Below are 19,135 nucleotides of genomic sequence, written 5' to 3'. Positions count from 1 at the left end.
TACAAAAAGGCAAGATCAATCACTGGACACAAAGGATATTCCAAAGGTCTTTAAAAATGGTAATTAATCTCAAAAAAGGAAAATTAATTTTAGCTTTTATATTTCATTCATTATCAAGACCATATTTGCTTAACAAGATAATTATGCGATTGATACAAAACATACAGCATTTACACTTAACTGTACAAAATAATTTAAGGTTTATAAAAATATTAGAATGTTTAGAGTTGACTGACACAGTCTTAAATCATCTCTTCTAGACAAGTATAGTAAGACCACTGATTTCCATTTTATTTCTTTTTTAATAAGTCAAAGAAAGGATGCTGCAATGCTTCATCCAAGGTAATTCTTTTCACTGGATCATATTCTAACATTCTTTGAATCAGGTCAAACAGTTTCTCATGTTCTTCATCATGACAGAGCATAAATTCCTGAGGGGAAAAATGACTTTGTTTAAGAAAGACAATAAAAAATAGTTAAAACAGGTTTTTTTTTTTTGTTTGTTTGTTTTGTTTTACCTTTAATGGTTTGCAGTGTCCCGTAACATATCTACCAGCAGAACTACGTTCCTCCCAATCTAGCTGATTATGATGAAAATACATCTGTTTCCTATAGGAAAGAGAAGTCTGGATTAAATTTTAAGAAAAAAAGAAACCCCAAACCCACATTCTTACCCTGCCCCAAACAGGGGATTGGGGGAAAAGATGGAACCATAGACATCTCTCTATATATACATAAACATACAATTTCTAAAAATCTCAGCAATAATTATATCGGATACCTTATATGGTATTTTTCCTAATCTTGTACCCTCTGAAGTTTTAGTATCCCACCTAAGTTGTACCATATGTGAAACAATGCCAGCTTCAAAAACAGAGGTTCCTAGATCCATTCCTGTAAATTCTGATTTCACTAGATCTGGAATGGGGCTAGAAATCGTTAACAATTCCCTGGATGACTTCTGCGGTGAAGCTATGTTTTGAAACCACTTATAGTATTCTTGTCCAAAGACGTACATGTGGTTTGCAACAGTCTGGAATTCAAATTTAGATAGGACTCCAAAATCAAGCTCTTTTTACTACTCTATGTATTATTTTTAAATCAACCTAGGAAAACATTTATGCAAAGGTTAACCTGAGTATAAAAACACCACTTTATTTACTGGATCACAAAGTAAATATTGCATTACTTTTCAAAAACTTGACTTCATGAAAAAGAATTCAAAATCTACAGTCTTTGGAATAAGCAATAACAACAAAGATGGGTTTTCTATAGTTTGAATATAGGCCACTGCATGTACCCAATAAGGACTTTAATCTTAAAAAGCATACCTTGTTTTCTGAATCATGTGTGTTGGTATGGGTCCTAATATACGTTCCATCATTGCCAGGTGTTCTTTATTATCATTAGTCTAAAAAAAATAGGAAAAAGAAACTTAGCACTTTCCATTTCCCTACACGCACATAAAAGGATAACACAAGAAAACAGTGTGTCCGGGACTTCCCTGGTGGTCCAGTGGTAGAGAATACACCTTCCAATGCGGGGGACGTGGGTTCGCTCCCTGGTCGGGGAACTAAGATCCCACACGCTGCGGGGCAACTAAGCCTGCCCACCACAACAAGAGAGCCCGCGAGCCACAAACTACAGAGCCCACACACTCTGGAACCCGCACACTACAAGTGGAGAGAGAAAACCCACGTACCGCAGCAAGAGAGAAGCCCACGTGCTGGAATGAAGACCCAATGAAACCCCCCCAAAAAAGTAAATAAATAAATGTTAAGAAAAAAAAAAGAAAATAGTGTTTCCATAAAAGGACTAGATTAGACAGCTATACAATTTATATTACACTCTACTTCAAAGATGGAATAAAACTGAATGAGCTACACTGATTGTCTGATTTCTGAAATGAATTGGTAAGGTTTGTATAGCTGATTGAGAAACAACTTTTTAAGTATATTTTACTGAAGTACAGTTGATTTACAATGTTCGAATAATTTGTTTAATGTAAAACAGAACAGTTTTCCTTATTTGTATTACTTGCACTGTTTAACTGAGGGATGACTGGGAAGATTACCAATAACCTGGCTACTCATTTTATCGGTTGCTTAACTAACCTCCATTACCCAATGGATAGCAACTTTGTAACACTAATCCTAGACAATAAAAATACAGTCCCAATAATTCTTACAACAACCTTGAGCTAGGAATGTGGGAACATAACTTTCAAAGAGGTTAAGATACTAGCTCAAGCTCATATAGCTCATCAATGAGGAAACCTGAGCTGTGAACCCAAGTCAAAACTCATATTCTTAAATTACACAGTAACAGAGCTTTGGCTAAAGTCGAATAAATTGTTAAACTAAATGGTACACTCCTAAGCAGAGGCTGGAAAGCTTCTTCTATAAAGGACCAGATAGTAAATATTTTAGGCTTGGATGGTCACAGATGGTCTCCACCACATATTCTTTTTCATTTTTTAAAGCAGGCATCAGATAGGATATAGTTTGCCAATCCTTGCTCTGAAGAGCAGAGTCTATGTGCAATGCTTTTTAAATCCATTAACTACTGTGCCTAGCACACTGCTTTCAAAATGTTCTTAAGTCATGACAGGAATAAATAATACAAGCTCCATTATCTTCAAAAAGTTCCTTAGTTGAAGACTATTTTGGAGGGTGGAATTAAAATATAAACCACATCTCAAACCAAAGTTAATAATCGACGCTTAAGGTCTCAGAATAATTTACAATCATAAAACCATCTGAAGGATTTTATATGTGTCAGAATGAAGAAAGCATGCACTGTGCTCAACTTTTTCCTTGACCCTATAGCTTACTACCACAAAACCAGACACCACCCCCTAGAAATGTCCGACAGCTATGTTCTAGATATCAAACTTGTCTACAAACTCAGAGTACTTTTAACAGATCTCTACGGAGTAGACAGAAGTTTGGTGAGGCGCCCCATAGCGGCGAACACATATATTCTGCAACAGCCACCTAAGTGACTTATAATTCATCACAGCTTCCTCCCTCCTCATCCTGCATTGCCATAACCTCAAAGCAACCTTGACAGTATTAGCCAGGAACTTCCTAACCACCCTCACCCCATCCAACAACACACCTTGATCAAATCACAACCCTCTTAAAGTTCTCCAATGGTTACACCACTTGAAGCTTTCAAGACTTTTAGTTTTCTGACATAAGCAAAATTATGAGGAAAACAAGTAGAGACCTAAATAACATTTTCTCCTTTTTGTTCTGCCAAGTAAGCCAATAACTATTATCATTGCATAGAAAGAACATTTTAATACCAAAAAAACCAGGAGAGATAATTTCTAAATGAAAGCCAGAACGGCAACCCTACAAAATCATTTTCATTTTAGACCGGTCTACATTTGGAAACCACTGACTCCTAGGATAAAACAAATACCTTTCTATGGCAAACAAGTCCACTATGAATCAGTACTTGCCTACTGACACCATTTTCCTATTTATCCAAGACACTCCGGCAGCACTATTCATCCTTCCTCAACTAGAGTAGCTTCCTTTATGCCTCTTGCATTTATGAATACCATTTCTTCCTGATATGGCCATCACACACTCTAGTTTTCTGACAAACTCTTACTCTTCCTTATAGCTTGGATTAAACTCCCTATTCCTCAGTGATGCCTTCTCGAAGGAAACTTAACTGTTCACCTTTTCTGGGTTCCCTTCTACATTGTTCCATTATAGCAAGTATCATATTGTACTGTACGTTTTCCCATGTCTATCCTGTGTATGTCTTCCTTGAGGAGAGAGATGCTGTCTTTTCATTTTTATACACACAGTGCTTAGAAATGTGCCTAGGGTGTCATACATGCTTAATACAACTTACTGTTTCTGAATTCTTTTAATAAAAGTGCAACATAACCAGCGCTGAATTAAAACTGACCATAGTAACACTAATGTAAATTTATGAAGGAGCATCACAATAAAATGGATCATATGAAGTCAATATGAACCATGTGTTTAAAAGCTCCACATGCAGAATGAATTATGACCATTCACTGAGAGTAGTTCATTCAACTGTGGTTTTAGAGAAGGATGACTATTTTGCACATGGAAGTTTACATCTTAAGAATAATGACACTATGGCAACTTTCCAATATGGAAACCAAAACTTTAACATGCCTTTAACATTAAAGCTCATTATGAATCAGTAAGTAACATTTACTAAATACATACCTGAAAGACTGTGAAACCAAGGTAATATTCAATAAGAATGCAACCTATGCTCCAAACATCACATGGCTGAGACCAACCTAAAGCTATTTAAAAACAAAACCAAACATTTTATTAGGCAACAATTTTTAATTGCCAATACACAATATCTTTTCCTATGTGGGTGCTCTCTTTATATAGCCCATTTAGGAGAATATGATAGTAAATTCAGGGTTTACATTTTTAGTTTTATACCAAACATGATTCAGTATGCTTTCAGAGTCCTCCATATCCTTGTATCAACTTACAGTATTTTAACCTGGGGGAGGAGGTATTTTATGGAAAGTAAGAGGGGTTAGCAAATAGTCCATAGTCTCTGAATTGCTTGTGCAATGAGGAGCACTGTTATACCCACTTAACGGTTGTTCTATGAAATTTTACATTTTATTAGTGCAAACATAGGTCAATAATTATCCTCAGAGTGTAATTACTAACCCCTTATCAATTACCATCAGCTTGATATCTGAGTTTATTTCTTCCATGTCACATAAATTATGTAAGAATTATAATGGATATTATAAGCAGTGTCACCCATAAGCAGAATTATACAGATATTTAAAGTTCACATAGAGAGGTATCTATATATGTACTTTCAGGTTGTCTAGACATGATCATATATTTTCTCCTTCAGAATTCTCAATAGTAACATTATTCAGAAAAGAAAAAAACACCTAGCCTTAAGTCTCTATCTATTTAGAAAGGAAAAGAGTAAACCTAAACCATACAGATGTTTTAACCTTTTAAAGATTAAGTTTTTAATAAAAAAATAATGTACAAATAAAACCTACTTTAAAAGACATTTCAATTACTTTCAGTAACATTACTGAATTTAAAGACAAAGGAAGAAACAATATATTCAAGGAACTTGACTATGATTTAGCCATTTTTGTTAACCCTCATGGTACTTATCACTTGAACAAAAGGATAATGGAGCATGGTTTCTACTTACAGTAACACATACAAAATCTGCAAATGATAGAGCTTGGATCTAAGATGAAAGTTTTCTTTTCCAGCCACTCCTGTCTCCCAGTCCAGCTTTCTCCCAAGTGACTGTAAACTACTTCATTCTCGTATGGCTCAGCTCTCATACTCTTTGGAATTTCACATCATTCACTTTGACCAACTTCTGTTTACTACCAACACCCAAGACATGAGACCAACTGCCCTCCTCAGTGGTGGCACCTGACAACATCTTCCTCTTCAACCTAATTCTGCCTTAATCCTCAGGAGTAACACTTCACAAACACACAAAGAACCCTTCTAATCTTCCCATCTGTTCATTTCTTTTCCCAGACACCAATAACACCAATTTCAGATTTATATCAACTATCCCCAGCCTGGCCACACATGGGACTGTATTATTACTAAGAATCACTGTATCTTACGCAATCTAGGAGGAGGCCATTAACTAACTGTAAGATACACCACTGTTTTATGAACCAATAACCAAGAAAAAATGCTGTTTTGTCTTATGTTTCCTCACATGTTAAAATGTGGAGAAAAATCTTCTTCTTAAAATTGATAAAACACAGCAAGTTATCTCTTTTTAAGCTCTGAAAATACCTCTCTGTCCACAATCTCCTCCCACACTCTTTTCTTTTACCTTCATTGCAGGCTTTAGTCCTCAACCATGAATACACTTTCTAAACTACTGCAACATAGCAGCTTCTTTCAGACCATACTAAGCAGAAATCCTAGTAACATCAATCTCAAAGATGAGCTCCAAACCTGTGCTATCCTATGTGGTAGCCACTAGCCACATGTGGTTATTTAAATCTAAAAGTTTAATTAATTTAAAATTCAGTTCCTCAGTCACACTGGCTATACTGAAAGTACACAGTAGTCTACGTGTGGCTACTAATGGCTACCATGTTGGATAGTGCAGATATACAACATTTCTATCATCATGGAAAGTTCTACTAGCCAGCACTACAAACTATTCTTAATTTCCTGTCCCTTTTACTAATTCTTTACTCTAGGTAAACATCATTAGTTTGCTTTCACACTCATATTCTCAACTACCAAGTCCTCTTCGACAAAAGGTAAAAAGTGGAAAAGACTGATTCCACAAAGATGTTTTACTATCCAACCTCGGTTGAAACTTACTTTTGGCAAAGTAATATGCTTATACCATTTAACTATCTCCCAATATCACCTGATCTGAATTTTTCCCACTGTCTCCAAGCCCCCAAATCCATCCCTGACTTCCTTGCTCTATCAACATGACTCGGTCTCGAACTTTTAAATTTTGAGGCCTAAGATGTGCTCTCCCTCACTGAGTTCCCTTTTATTAATATTGAAAAACCCTGCACCTTAACTAATTTTCCTTTCCATGCTTTCCCATGTCAAAGATGATCAAAGAAGCTCTCCTCTTAGACTAGCCCCTCTTTCTTCTCCTCTTAACCTCCATCCACCCTACATCTAGACGTCTGCCAGCCAAATCTTTAGCATTTTCCCCAGCACCATGCTTTGTGATGAGACGAAAAGAGGTGCCCACATCGCTTCAAAATCACACTGCTGTCATGGACTTAGCCAATACAGCTTGTTCTCTTATGATCTTGTAAGACTGACTCGTTCAAAAAGAACCACCACCTGGAATATCTTTACAGATGATATCACATTTTTCCCACTCAGGAAAATTATTTATAGCAATGTCCAGACAGCTTTTATGAAAACAGAAAACATTTTCTGTACACTGCTAAGAAAATTACAGCTATCCCCCAACTACCTGCCCCCCAATAAAAGCTATAGAGAACAAAAAATCTCTTTTTCAATTAAAATATCAGGAAGTCTGGTATCTACTAACCCAAAATGACCTCTGGAGCTCTGTAATGCCGTGTAGATACCACAGTGCTATGATGTTCATCATCGTATGTTGCACTTCCTAAGTCAACAATTTTGACATCTGTGTTTTTCAGTGTGCGTTCATCACGTTTCTAGAGATACAGTTAAGTAAACACAAAGATCAATAAAGATATGAAATATTTTATAGCACTATCCAAAAGGTTTGCACATGAATTCTCTTTTTGATTTTCAAAATAACCCCATGAGAAAGGCAAAGGATTACCCTTTTTGGGTTAAACGTCAGGATATAATAAGCCTCAAAGGTAAAATTCCTCATCCAAGGATCACCAAGCTAAATTCATTTTAAAGACAACTACCAAAATTAAAACAAGTGTAACTTACCATTTTTGAATTATACTTGACTACATAGTCAGACTCCACAAATAAAATATTTTCAGGCTTCAGATCTGTATGGGTTAATTTATTATGATGCAAAACTACAAAAGAACAAAAAGACATTATTAGTTTCACTTACAAATGTAATCTGTACCGGGGGAAAGGAGAATTAGTAGTAGAGGTAGGGATCAAAAGTGGTTTCATCTTTACTTGCAACGTGCATTTTTAGTGACAATGGTTTGATATGTTGCTTGTCCAATAAAACCTTTAATTGACTGGTATTTAAAAATTTAACAAGTATACTTACAATTTACTGACTGACAGATCTGATATGCCATTTGCCTGATATGGTCAATTTGAAATGGCAGAAAGCTATTTTCTTTAATGAAATCATAGGTACTAAGTCCCAGGAGTTCGAACACAATACAAATATGACCATGATGATCAAACCGTTCTAGCATCTGGACACATCGGCTGAAACAGATCAGAATACAAATAATTCAGTTCACAGAATTCTGATTATTTCATGTAACATAATGGATCACAGTTCCAAGTTTCTTACTTACAAGACATTATTGGGATCAGTACTATTTAAATGCTCCAATACTTTGATTTCTGAATGAGCTGCTTCACGATATGGTCCCACATTTTTTGTGATTTTCACTGCTACATGTATGCCACCCCTTAAAAACAAAATGAAAATGGTAAATGTACAGAAGGGCGTTGAAGACATGTATCCTCTAAAGCAGCTGTCACCAACCTTTTTGGCACCAGGGACCGGTTTCATGGAAGACAAGTTTTCCATGGTTGAGGGGAGGGTGTGATGGTTCAGGTGGTAATGCAAGCTATGGTGAGCAGCAGATGAAGTTTCACTCGCTCGCCCACTGCTCACCTCCTGCTGTTAGGCCCAGTTCCTACCAGTCCACGGCCCAGGGGTTGGGGACCCCTGCTCTAAAGCATCATCTTGTTAAGTACCAATCACTCTATGCTATTTTCCTAAAATAATCTTTCAGGGTATATTATAGCAGATCTATAAACATTTTTTCAAAACATTTTGACAAAATATACATTATACAGAGTGATGATTTCTCTTAATACTTAAGAACGTTAATGTTTGTTTCCAAAAGTTTAAATTGACCTAGATTTTATAAGTAGTTTTTTTTTTAAAAAAGGATAAAAATATAAACCTTGAAGATACTACTGCTGAAAACATTCACTCATTCGCCAGGCTAGACCGAATGTGCCAGATGTTGCATTGGAATCACTGTTAAAAAGAGCTTGTCCCATGTACCTCACAGTCTAATGGAAAAGACAGACACTTGAACAACTTATCATTAGGTTAGAAGTGCCTGGTATAAGGAATAGAGAGAAGAAAGAACCTAACCATCAGAGTTAGGGGAGCTCAGACTTCTTCAGAGAAGAAAGACAACTATCAGTTTGTTAGATAATTCTGGCAAAGGAGACACCAGCAATAAGTCATCAAGCCAAAAAAATGTTTAGTGCATTCACGGATGCGAAGAGGTATAAATAGCAACAATGTAGGGCAGCGTGTTTTAGACCGGGGCATCTGTAGTACTTCCTAAAAAGTACAGAGGGAATTCCCTGGTGGTCCAGTGGCTTAAGACATGAGCTTTCACTGCCGTGGGCCCAGGTTCAATCCCTGGTCGAGGAGCTGAGATCCCGCAAGCCATGTGGTGCGGCCAAAAAAAAAAAAAAAGCCATAAATGATTTTGAGGAAAAGGATTTCCAAATCTTCAGCTTCCTTCTGTCCTCTTTTCTAAACCTGATCTTCTTGAATACAAGCCAGCAGTCAACCCTGCATTTTTCACTATGGCCTTCCCACATTACAAAAGAGAACCCCATGCACGTGAAATTAATATGGCAAGGTTTGTGACCCAGGCTGTTTATAAAAAAGAAAAAAAAATTCTTTGAGGCAAAAATTTTTCTAGTGGCTGGATAGCAAACCTATTCCGAACTCATTTCTTTTGACAAGGTCCCAATGAAGTTGTGGGCTGATATATAATCATCAAAATACATTTTTAATGATTTATCTCCCTATGATGTATAGCATATATCTCAAGACTTAAAAGAATTACTATAAAACTGCTGTGACAAAACTTCTTCTAGTCTCATCTATTTCATCATATGGACAAGTTTTCTAACTGCTAATAAGCTATAAAAATGAACAGTGCTAATAGCTATAAAAATGAAAAATGGATAATGGTGTTAGCTAATGCTACTATAGTAATCATATTGCCGTATATAAATGTTCAAACCAACGTTATACACCTTAAACTTATAAGCTTTCATATTACTTGTCAATTAAAAAAAAAAGAAAAATGGAAACTTAATGTTAAAACAGTAAGATTTATCTATGGACACATGAACTCATTTTTTTAAAGGCCCCAACCATCTCGATAAAAGATATATTTACAATTACATTGTATGTTTTAGGTCTAATAAGTATCAAAATTTGTAACAGATTTGTACTTGATCAATTGAATACTCTTCATTGGAATATCTCAAATACTCAAGTCTTGGAACCTCAAGAAATTTTTAAAAGACCTCAATGGGACAACTAGTGAAATGTGAATCAGGTTGTAGATAAGCTGGCAAAACTTGAAAATACATATAACATGTAAATATAGAGAATGACTAAACACTGTAAAATGTTAACATTTGTGGAATCTGGGTGAAGAATAGATGGGAATTCTTAGCAACTTTCCTAAGTCAAAGTATTTCAAAATATCTTAAAATTTTACTTTATGTTCACATTTTTGTCATAGAGAGGAAAGGGTGATAATAAAAGACACTTAGGATAATATTCTTTATGAAAAGTGAAGTAAAAGTTAAGTTCAAGATAAAGCATTTCTAAGTATTCAAGAAAAGTTTGTTCATGGATGACAGGAGGTATCAAGCTGTTGTATTTAGATTCCCCCAAACATATTTAGAAAGAGAGATATGTTTTTTTTTAAAAAATCACCATTTACAATAAGCTGGAAATTACATCCTCAACTATTTTATGATGAAAAGTATAGATGTCAATTTAGAAATGTGCAGTTTCCAATAAACTGTTGTAAGACGTTCACTTACAAAAAAAATTGCAACCGCAGAATAGAGATCCTAGAGGAAAACATGAAAACGAAGCAGAGAGGGTCAAAGAACAAAAAGTTTAGTATAACTCATTAAAGAATCTGGACTTTATTCTGTAGGCTTCAAGTAATATAATTTATTTATAGTTTGAGAAGCTAACCCTAACGTGCAAATATTATCCTTTGGAAATAAAAGTTTTTGAACCAAGAAGATTAGACATGCTAATTTATTGTCTCTGCAATTCAAAAGTAGGGTAAAGCACTCCAAATCTCTTATAGAAAGCTAAGGACCTAAGTTCTGGGAAAGTCTTCACTTGAACACTGACATTAATTTCCATGAACTCCATCTGATAAACATTTTCAGCATTCTTGGTCAAAATCCATACTTATGGTAAATAAATCGTACACAGTTCAAGAACTTCTGAATACTTATACCTCCCAGGAAAACACATAGCTACCACTTAAATTCCATTTCATCTAAATTATGGATCCTTCTCCACCAAAAATATCAGAATGTTCAAAAAAGAAAAACAACAAACTTACATGCCATGATCAAGGCACTCTACAACTCTGCCAAAGGTCCCTTCTCCCAAAGTGTTCACGATTTCATCTAAAGTGAGGGGGGAGAAAGAAGTGTAAGTACCTGAGTACAAATTATCAGTTATTCAAATAATGAATGCTTAAGTGTGGAATTTTTTCAAATGCTCTCTATTAAAGCATAATTAACGTTCCAGCCCTCAAATTATTTTATTTTCAGATGCTACAAAAATAATGTAGATAGCTATCTTTCTTGCTCTAATCTCAAATTCCACTGATTATTTTGGAACTTTAGAGTAGAAATATTTAAACTCTATAGAAAAGAAGAAATACAAAAGAACAACAAACAAACCCACAGAAAACAAAACAAAAAAGCAATGAAGAGTTCTTTAGCCCCCCGCTGACAAACTATTCTTAAAATGATTATTCTGTCTGCAAAGTTTAAAAAGTGTTGAAAAATATTCTATACATCTTGCTTTTAGAACGTCTCCACTTTGACAGATAAGGTGACCCTCTTCATCATCTTCTATACTCCTGGATCTTTTCCTTTGGTGGCTCTTCTGGAACGGCAAGTGGGCAGCACCAAGATCGTCCAGCCAATCAATATAGCAGAGTGAATTCAGGGCAGAATACGCAATTCATTCAGCGGGGAGATATTCAGGCATTCAGATAAGAACCAGGCCACGAAGAGTTGGCAGGAGCAAGTTCAAATTCAGTCCCCAGAGATTCACAGGACACAGTTTATGTTACAGAAGAAAAACATGGCAAGATTTTCAGATAAGTTACTTAAAGTGGCAATAGAAAAAACAACACAATTGTCTCTAAAACACTGACTTAATTGAAGTCTGAAATTTAAAGAATGCAATGTCATGATCTATTAATCTCGTTATAAAATAGCCTATGCTGTGAGTTGAGATGTCTAGTTTGTCAGGAAAATGTTTTAAAACATCAAGATTAGCTCAAATTGATACTTAGCAATATTTTTAAACATACTTATTAAAATAAAAGGGGAAAATAAAGGCTAATGTCAATGTTTGATCTAATCAATGATAGTTCTACTGAAGAAAACTTGGGGAGGAAAATAATAATTCATAGTTTACTGCAAACAAGTGAAGATTCATGAGTGTAAAAAAAAAAGGCAGGCTTTCTGGACAATAATTTCCCCTTCAGCACCCACTTTCAGAACTCCAATGGAACTAATTGCAGATTGTGCGATACACAGGGTAAGTATCCACCAGTGCAACTTTCTACATTTGTCTCCAAGTACTGGGAAAGGGGTTTCTTTTAAAGTAAAAAATGTTTAAGATGAAAGAAAAGATGGGTGCTTCATCTTTTCGTATGATTATGTTATAAAAGATAAAAATATTTTTAACATTAAAATCAAGAACCTCATGATCTGGTCTGCAGAAAATGAGTAAATGTGGGCAAATGAGGACTAACTAATAAATGCAGATTAGTTGTAAGAATTTGGAAGTTTCCTTTAAGGATTCAAGTAATATAAACACAATTATATTCATATAGTATTATAAACTTTTTCAAACTTATTGGCTCAGTAAGAGCTTTTACACACAAATAAGTATCCACCCAAAATAAAAACAAAATCAATCATACCGAACGTGACTGATTACTTGAACATTGTCTATTACGCTTCCTTTTAGGACTGCTTCTCCAGCTTCGGACTGAAGATTTACTGCAGTGGATTCGATAACTGCTTTCAACGTCTCTGTGATAACGTCTAGGAACACATCTTTTGCAGTAATCATTTCTGTATTCATCAATGTTAGGAACATATATTTTGCAGTAGTCATTTCTGTATTCATCAATGTTAGGAACATATATTTTGCAGTAGTCATTTCTGTATTCATCAATGTTAGGAACATATCTTTTGCAGTAGTCATTTCTGTATTCATCAATGTTAGGAACGTATATTTTGCAGTAGTCATTTCTGTATTCATCAATGTTAGGTACATATATTTTGCAGTAGTCATTTCTGTATTCATCAATGTTAAGAACATATATTTTGCAGTAGTCATTTCTGTATTCATCAATGTTAGGAACATATCTTTTGCAGTAGTCATTTCTGTATTCAGCAATGTATCTCCGGTACTGATAATATCTCTCATTCAAGAACCTTGCTTCTAAATAATGACTGCAAACACATTAAAGGATTTAAAATTACTCTCTTCATTCTAGAACGCTTTAACGTTTAACCACATTTTAACGTGGTTAAAATAAAACATTCTCTCAAGAATTCCTGGTTTCAACAGCTAACTCAATAAAAGAAAAAAATACAAATTGATGAATTAGAACTTATACTTAACTCACAAAACTTAAATAATTTTACTTTAACCAACAAGCAAATGGGTACATATATCTCTATTAATATATACTGCTATGAAGGAACAAACCTTGGGTCAAATCATTCAACATATTCAGTGTTTACTTGATTAAGTGTCCCTTTACCTTCTGGTGAAAGTTAAGACCAAAAATTCACAAAACTGCTCTTCTGAAATTCATCAATCTTATGATATATGCATCTGTAACTAAGCTCTCTTCCTTTTTGCAGAGCCACACACAACATGAGGCAGGCAAAACAGGATTCCTTTCCTTCTTAATGTAAGTTAGGTATCTCTGGCACACAGAGTTCTTTCACGAAGGGTGTATTAGAGCTAAAAGGAATCTTAAATATATTTCAGGCCTTTCATTTTACAGATGACTACACTGAGATCCCTAGAAGGAAAACGATTTGCCATGGTTGTAGAGCACATTCTAAATCCTATTGTATGTGCCAGTATTATTATACACACCACCTATTCCATCTCCTCTCCTCTATTTCGAGCTTCCTGTATCTTTCTGAGAAATAGTCAACACAGTTTTTGAACGCTGCTTCATGTGCCAAAAATATCCAAAATATATGCCCCTCAAATGAGAAAAGGTTCTTGTAATTGCTTGCTTAGGATTTCCCAACCCCCTACTTGCCTTTGCATTTTGAATTTCCTGTCACTCCTGCTTGTGAAATAAACAAGAATTCAGGGAAAACAGCATCATCTGGTGCCATAGTGCTTACCTTCTTTTTTGATTTTTTTATTTTTTTTGCGGTACGCAGGCCTCTCACTGTTGTGGCCTCTCCCGTTGTGGAGCACAGGCTCCAGATGCGCAGGCCCAGCATCCATGGCTCATGGGCCTAGCCGCTCCGTGGCATGTGGGATCCTCCCGGACCGGGACACGAACCTGTGTCCCCTGCATCAGCAGGCGGACTGTCAACCACTGCACCACCAGGTAAGCCCCATAGTGCTTGACTGCTGAATCTACAGATCCCTTTGAAAATCTAATTGAGAGGTATGGGCCCTCTCCCCTAAGAAACGCACAAATGCGTAAACAAATCTTGGCAAGGAATTTCAGAGATCATGGACCTCAGGAAGTCAATGGATTCCAGTTAAGCAGCCTTGATTTGATGGAAAGAAAAAGACAGAGCCAACTGACCCAGTTTCCCGTCCCCCTCTCTACCTGGGATGAGTATCCTTTTCAACAGTGTGAAGCTTCAAGAGGGATGCACGTGGAGCACTGAGGGAGAGAGGGGACACCTGCCCAGACACACCAGCTAAAATAATCCTGACAAGCAATGGAGTGACAGATGTTAACTAGACTGCCCTCACTAACCTCGTTCTTTTTCCCAGAATATGTTGTCATTCTTTTTGCTCAGGAGGCTGGTTTATGCAAAAATAAAGGAGAAGCATCTCTAAAACTGCTACTCAACAGGGCTGGCATCAAATCCAGGCTGGGGAGATGCAGAAGCCCCCTTTCCCCAGTGTCAGCCTTAAGTTCTAGCCATTGGAGAAACAACTCAGGATATTAGGGTCTAAATCTGGGTCTAAGTCAGGGATCTGATCAGTTGCTTGGAACCGTTAAGGGAGAGATCTACAATACGTCAAACTAGAAATTACCATACTCTAAAGGGCATCTGTTTAATTCTGTAAGGCATCCTTCCCATAAAAGTCTAAAATGTATCGGAAAACTCTAACACTAATAATCCTTAGCTGGACTAGTGCATGAAATTAGAGCTGCTGATAATCCATAAATAATCTATAGAATAACAAACATGGAGTGAAGTAATACTATGAGGATAAACTAAAAAGATGAGGACCTCTTCAGCCTACAACAACCGAGCCTTAGAGATTAGATAAACAAAGTCTACAGAATTATAAAGGCTATATGGACAGAGTGAACAGGATGAACAGACTGACTGAATTTCTAAAAAGAGTCACTGAATGTCCAGTGAATATTTCACTGTAGTTCTTTAAAACAGCCAAGACTAATGAGGCTATGGGCATTCGTTTTTATTTCCACACAGGTCCTGTGGAAGATAAAAAATATATGAGGCAAAATCCCTGCCAACAAATAACTGTTCAATTTGAGATTACTCACACAAAAATCAAACAAAACTCAACCATGCAGGAAATGCCAAAAGCCTGGATATGAGTGCTTAGGAGAAAAAACTCATAATGCTTAAAATGGTCAGGGAAGATTTCGTGAAAAAGAAGGGAAGAGTTGCATCTTAGAGGGACATCAGGATTTGGATAAAGTAGGAAGTAGAAGAAGTGCCAGGAAAGAAAAATGGCATATTACCATCTTACATTTATAGAGTACTTTTAGCCAGAATGGTTTAGAGATGAGTTTGTCTACATGCTACTTAGGAACTAGTAAGTAGACAATTTCAGCAAGAGCAATTTTCACATAGGGGAACATAGGCAAATAAATAAGCTGGGAACAGATCATCCAAAATCTTGCATGCCAGGCTAAAGGGCTTAAAACAGTGTTTCTCAAAGGGTGGTCTGTTTATTAACAATATCGAAATACTGAATTGTTAAAAATGAAGATCCCTGGACCCCAGGTCAGACTCACTGAATAATCTGGTACTATGCATTTTAAACATACCTCCAAAGTGATTCTATTCACACTAAAGTTTGAGAATCACTGGTTTAAGGCTTGATACTCTATGTTACAACAAGACATTTAAGGATATAAAATGTGTTCACAGCCACATCAGTCTTCCTGTGTAGAATTAATTGATTAAGCTTGTAGGAAGGGAGCAATTCACAGGCTACTTACAAATCAGAAAGAAAAGACACTCTGAAATATATAGGAAAAAAGGTAAGATAATTCATCTACAATAAAAGCGCTGATAAATCATAAGAAAAATATGCTTTAATAGAAAAAATAGGCTAAGAATACAAAAATAATGTTCACAATCAACTAGACTTCAATTAAAAAAATATTCAAGTGTTCAATAAGCACATGACAGAGGACAAATTCAGCAGAAATTTAAACATTCAAATGAAAAGAAAACACTATTCTTGGCATTTCAAAATAGACAAGACTGGTGACAGCATGTCGTAGGGAGTGTAACTTGGTACAAACTTTCTAGAAAAATATGTGGAAAAATATGTGAATATGTAGCAAGAGCCTTATAAGAGTTCACACCCTTTCACTTGAAACTGTCCCTTCTTAGAACCTATTTTCAGGAAATATTCAGAGGCAAAGATTTGTATACAAAGATAGTTTTCAGAAGAAATAACTTTACATCCAAATGGGGGACTAGCATCCTACCAAGAGTACCTTCTTTATATGCTTCTGTATTTTTCAGTTTTTTCCTATAATTTTACACAAAAACACTCTTATAAAGTTTTGAATCTTGAAAATGACTATTAGATTACTCCAGATTACGGAGAGCAATTACCACCAGACATCTCTGGTGCCAATATCAAAGAAGAAACTATTGGCCTAGTGGTTATTGCACTGACTCAGTATCATCTTTCTGTGGTTAATTATGAATATGAATAACTGTTCATCATTCATATCACTTCCTTTCGACACATACAATGCATAATAAATCCATGAATGGTTAGTACTATTTGTTAAGCCTTACAGAGTATTTTGTAGTTATCTTAATATAGGGTACAGATATTCTTGTATAATACATTAATTAGCTCAGGTCATTGAAATCCTGGCATAGATTCTCCCTCTTCCCTCCATATGATAGTGTGTGAAGAATGATTAGTCTGCACTGATTAACAACAAGCACACTGTTCTACAGAACAAGTCTGTTTTGGCATGGAGAAGGAAAAAAATTGCATACTGTTTTTTAAAGTAACCCCAGTTGGCTAATTTAGAAAGCAACCTGGCAAACAGTCTCAGTGGAACATCTGCACAAAACAAGGAGAAAACATAGAACCAACAAAAACAAATGAGAAAGGGAAATTAATGGAGGACAGAATGAAAGAAACTCTATTCACCTAGGCTTTGTTTAATCATTTAGGAACTTGAAAAATTCCTTCAATTCTATATAAACGTAGTACCTACAAATTTTACACGGGTAAGAATACAACAGAACAGGACACATGCCATTGGAAATTTTTATTGAGGCCCTTCTTACAACAGCCAAGCTTCTAAAAATCCCAAACATATCCACTGGCCTTATCTACAAATATAACCTGTAGAATACAGTATAGGCTACTAATCCCCAACACACTGTAACATTCTCACACACCACATGCTATTTTTCTCATCTGGATGAACTCTTCCCCACCCTTCATTAGCTCTCATTTGTGGAACCCTAAATAAGTGCCCCAATGTACAGCTCTCCCTACTACATACAAGTTAAAGGCACTCACTGGTCCTTTAATCACTTACTTAACTTTCGTGTGTCTCATTTCCCACAACTATATTACTGGCAGCTGGGACTCCATCAACTGTCTCCTACAGCTCCCAAATGGACACAGATATGTGAGAGCAGGAACTCTGTTCTATTCACAGCAGTGGCTAGCATATAATAGGCACTCAGTAAATATTTTCTGAATGAGTATTTGTTGACTGATTTATAAAACAATCTGACAGATGAAAGTTATATAAGCTAATGACAAGTCATTACAACTATTAGTGTTAAAATGGTACTAGTTCAAGTGTAATTTACCAATAAGATTCTTTAAGCTGGTGATGTGGTTTACAATGTCTGTTCTCTTGTGTACTACTGTGGGATCTCCTCTTCCGTTTGTACCTTCCACTGTAGCTTTCATGTCCCAGGCTTTCTCTGTTATCCCAGTCAGGGCAGTGAGTTCTGTTGGAATGACTCATCTGTTAATGGAAATGAAAAGTGAGTTGTGGAATTTACAGATGGTTATATTTAGTAAATAAAATATTCCACATTACTATTAATTAAATAGAAAAACCCAGCACATGGGGTCCTACAGGTTCTAAAATCTTCGTAGGTAATGGTTCCCAAGGCATGGAGGCACTGTCCCACTGGTATGTCAGATGATTCTAAGTGGCATACACACCTAGCACTAAACGATAACACTGTGAGACCTGAATGCATTTTCTTTCCATTCTTCTGGATAAATTCTCAGCTTGGTGCATATCTTCAACTAACACTTGCTAACTGCCATTTTTTAAAAAGGAGTCAGGATTCAGGCTTACAGCCTTCAGTAGACAACAATATCTAGCTAGAAATTAATAACTTTTTTGGTTTTATTTTTATCATGACCTTCTTTCTATGGTAAATTATTACTAATCTCTTAAGTTATTGATATAATCAAATTATTAAGTTATTGATGTTAACTTTAAATGTGAACTAATTTAAAACAAATATCACACGTGTCATGCAGCTTTGTTGAAATACTGTGATACAAATAACTGAAGTCAGAGAAACACTTAGGGATAGAATATAGGAGATGACTGTTTATTTTCAGATCATCCTGCAACCATTCTTAAAATTAAACATATTTGTTATAGATCTGGGGTGACTAAAGAAATGAACCTATAAGGATGAATAGGGTCACACTGAAATCAGATAATTGTGACAATTCCTTGACTCCATCTACATCCTCACAGGTTGCATTAAGGATCACGATCTGTGTTCTAACAATGCCATCCCTATCTGCCTCTTCCCATCTTAATTCTTTCACAAAGCAGTTAAGTTTTTAACAGTGATGTCCAAACTGTTGAAGAGGGTGAGGTTCACAACTCAGCAAGGAGCTGAAAACAGGTAAAATGGAGCAAAACCAACTTAGT

General features: G+C 35.8%; 1 pseudogene across 1 annotated transcript; it reads right to left on the bottom strand.

Annotated features, from left to right (window-relative positions):
* Positions 1–281: 281 nt before the first annotated feature.
* LOC309803726 (dual specificity protein kinase CLK4-like) lies at positions 282–18,199 on the bottom strand (annotated as a pseudogene). The gene is made up of 14 exons: positions 18,039–18,199; positions 14,576–14,680; positions 13,119–13,217; positions 12,680–12,803; positions 11,538–11,628; positions 11,075–11,141; positions 8,006–8,122; positions 7,747–7,913; positions 7,446–7,540; positions 7,066–7,195; positions 4,224–4,306; positions 1,332–1,411; positions 519–609; positions 282–431 (listed from the first exon to the last, which is right to left on the bottom strand). The product of its transcript is annotated as a dual specificity protein kinase CLK4-like (transcript).
* Between the last annotated feature and the right edge of the window lie 936 nt (positions 18,200–19,135).

Source organism: Mesoplodon mirus (genome assembly GCF_964341445.2).
Source record: "Mesoplodon mirus genome assembly, chromosome: 5".
Lineage (NCBI taxonomy): Eukaryota > Metazoa > Chordata > Mammalia > Artiodactyla > Ziphiidae > Mesoplodon > Mesoplodon mirus.
Note: the sequence above shows the minus strand (reverse complement) of the source record. Positions and strands in the feature narration are given on the sequence as shown.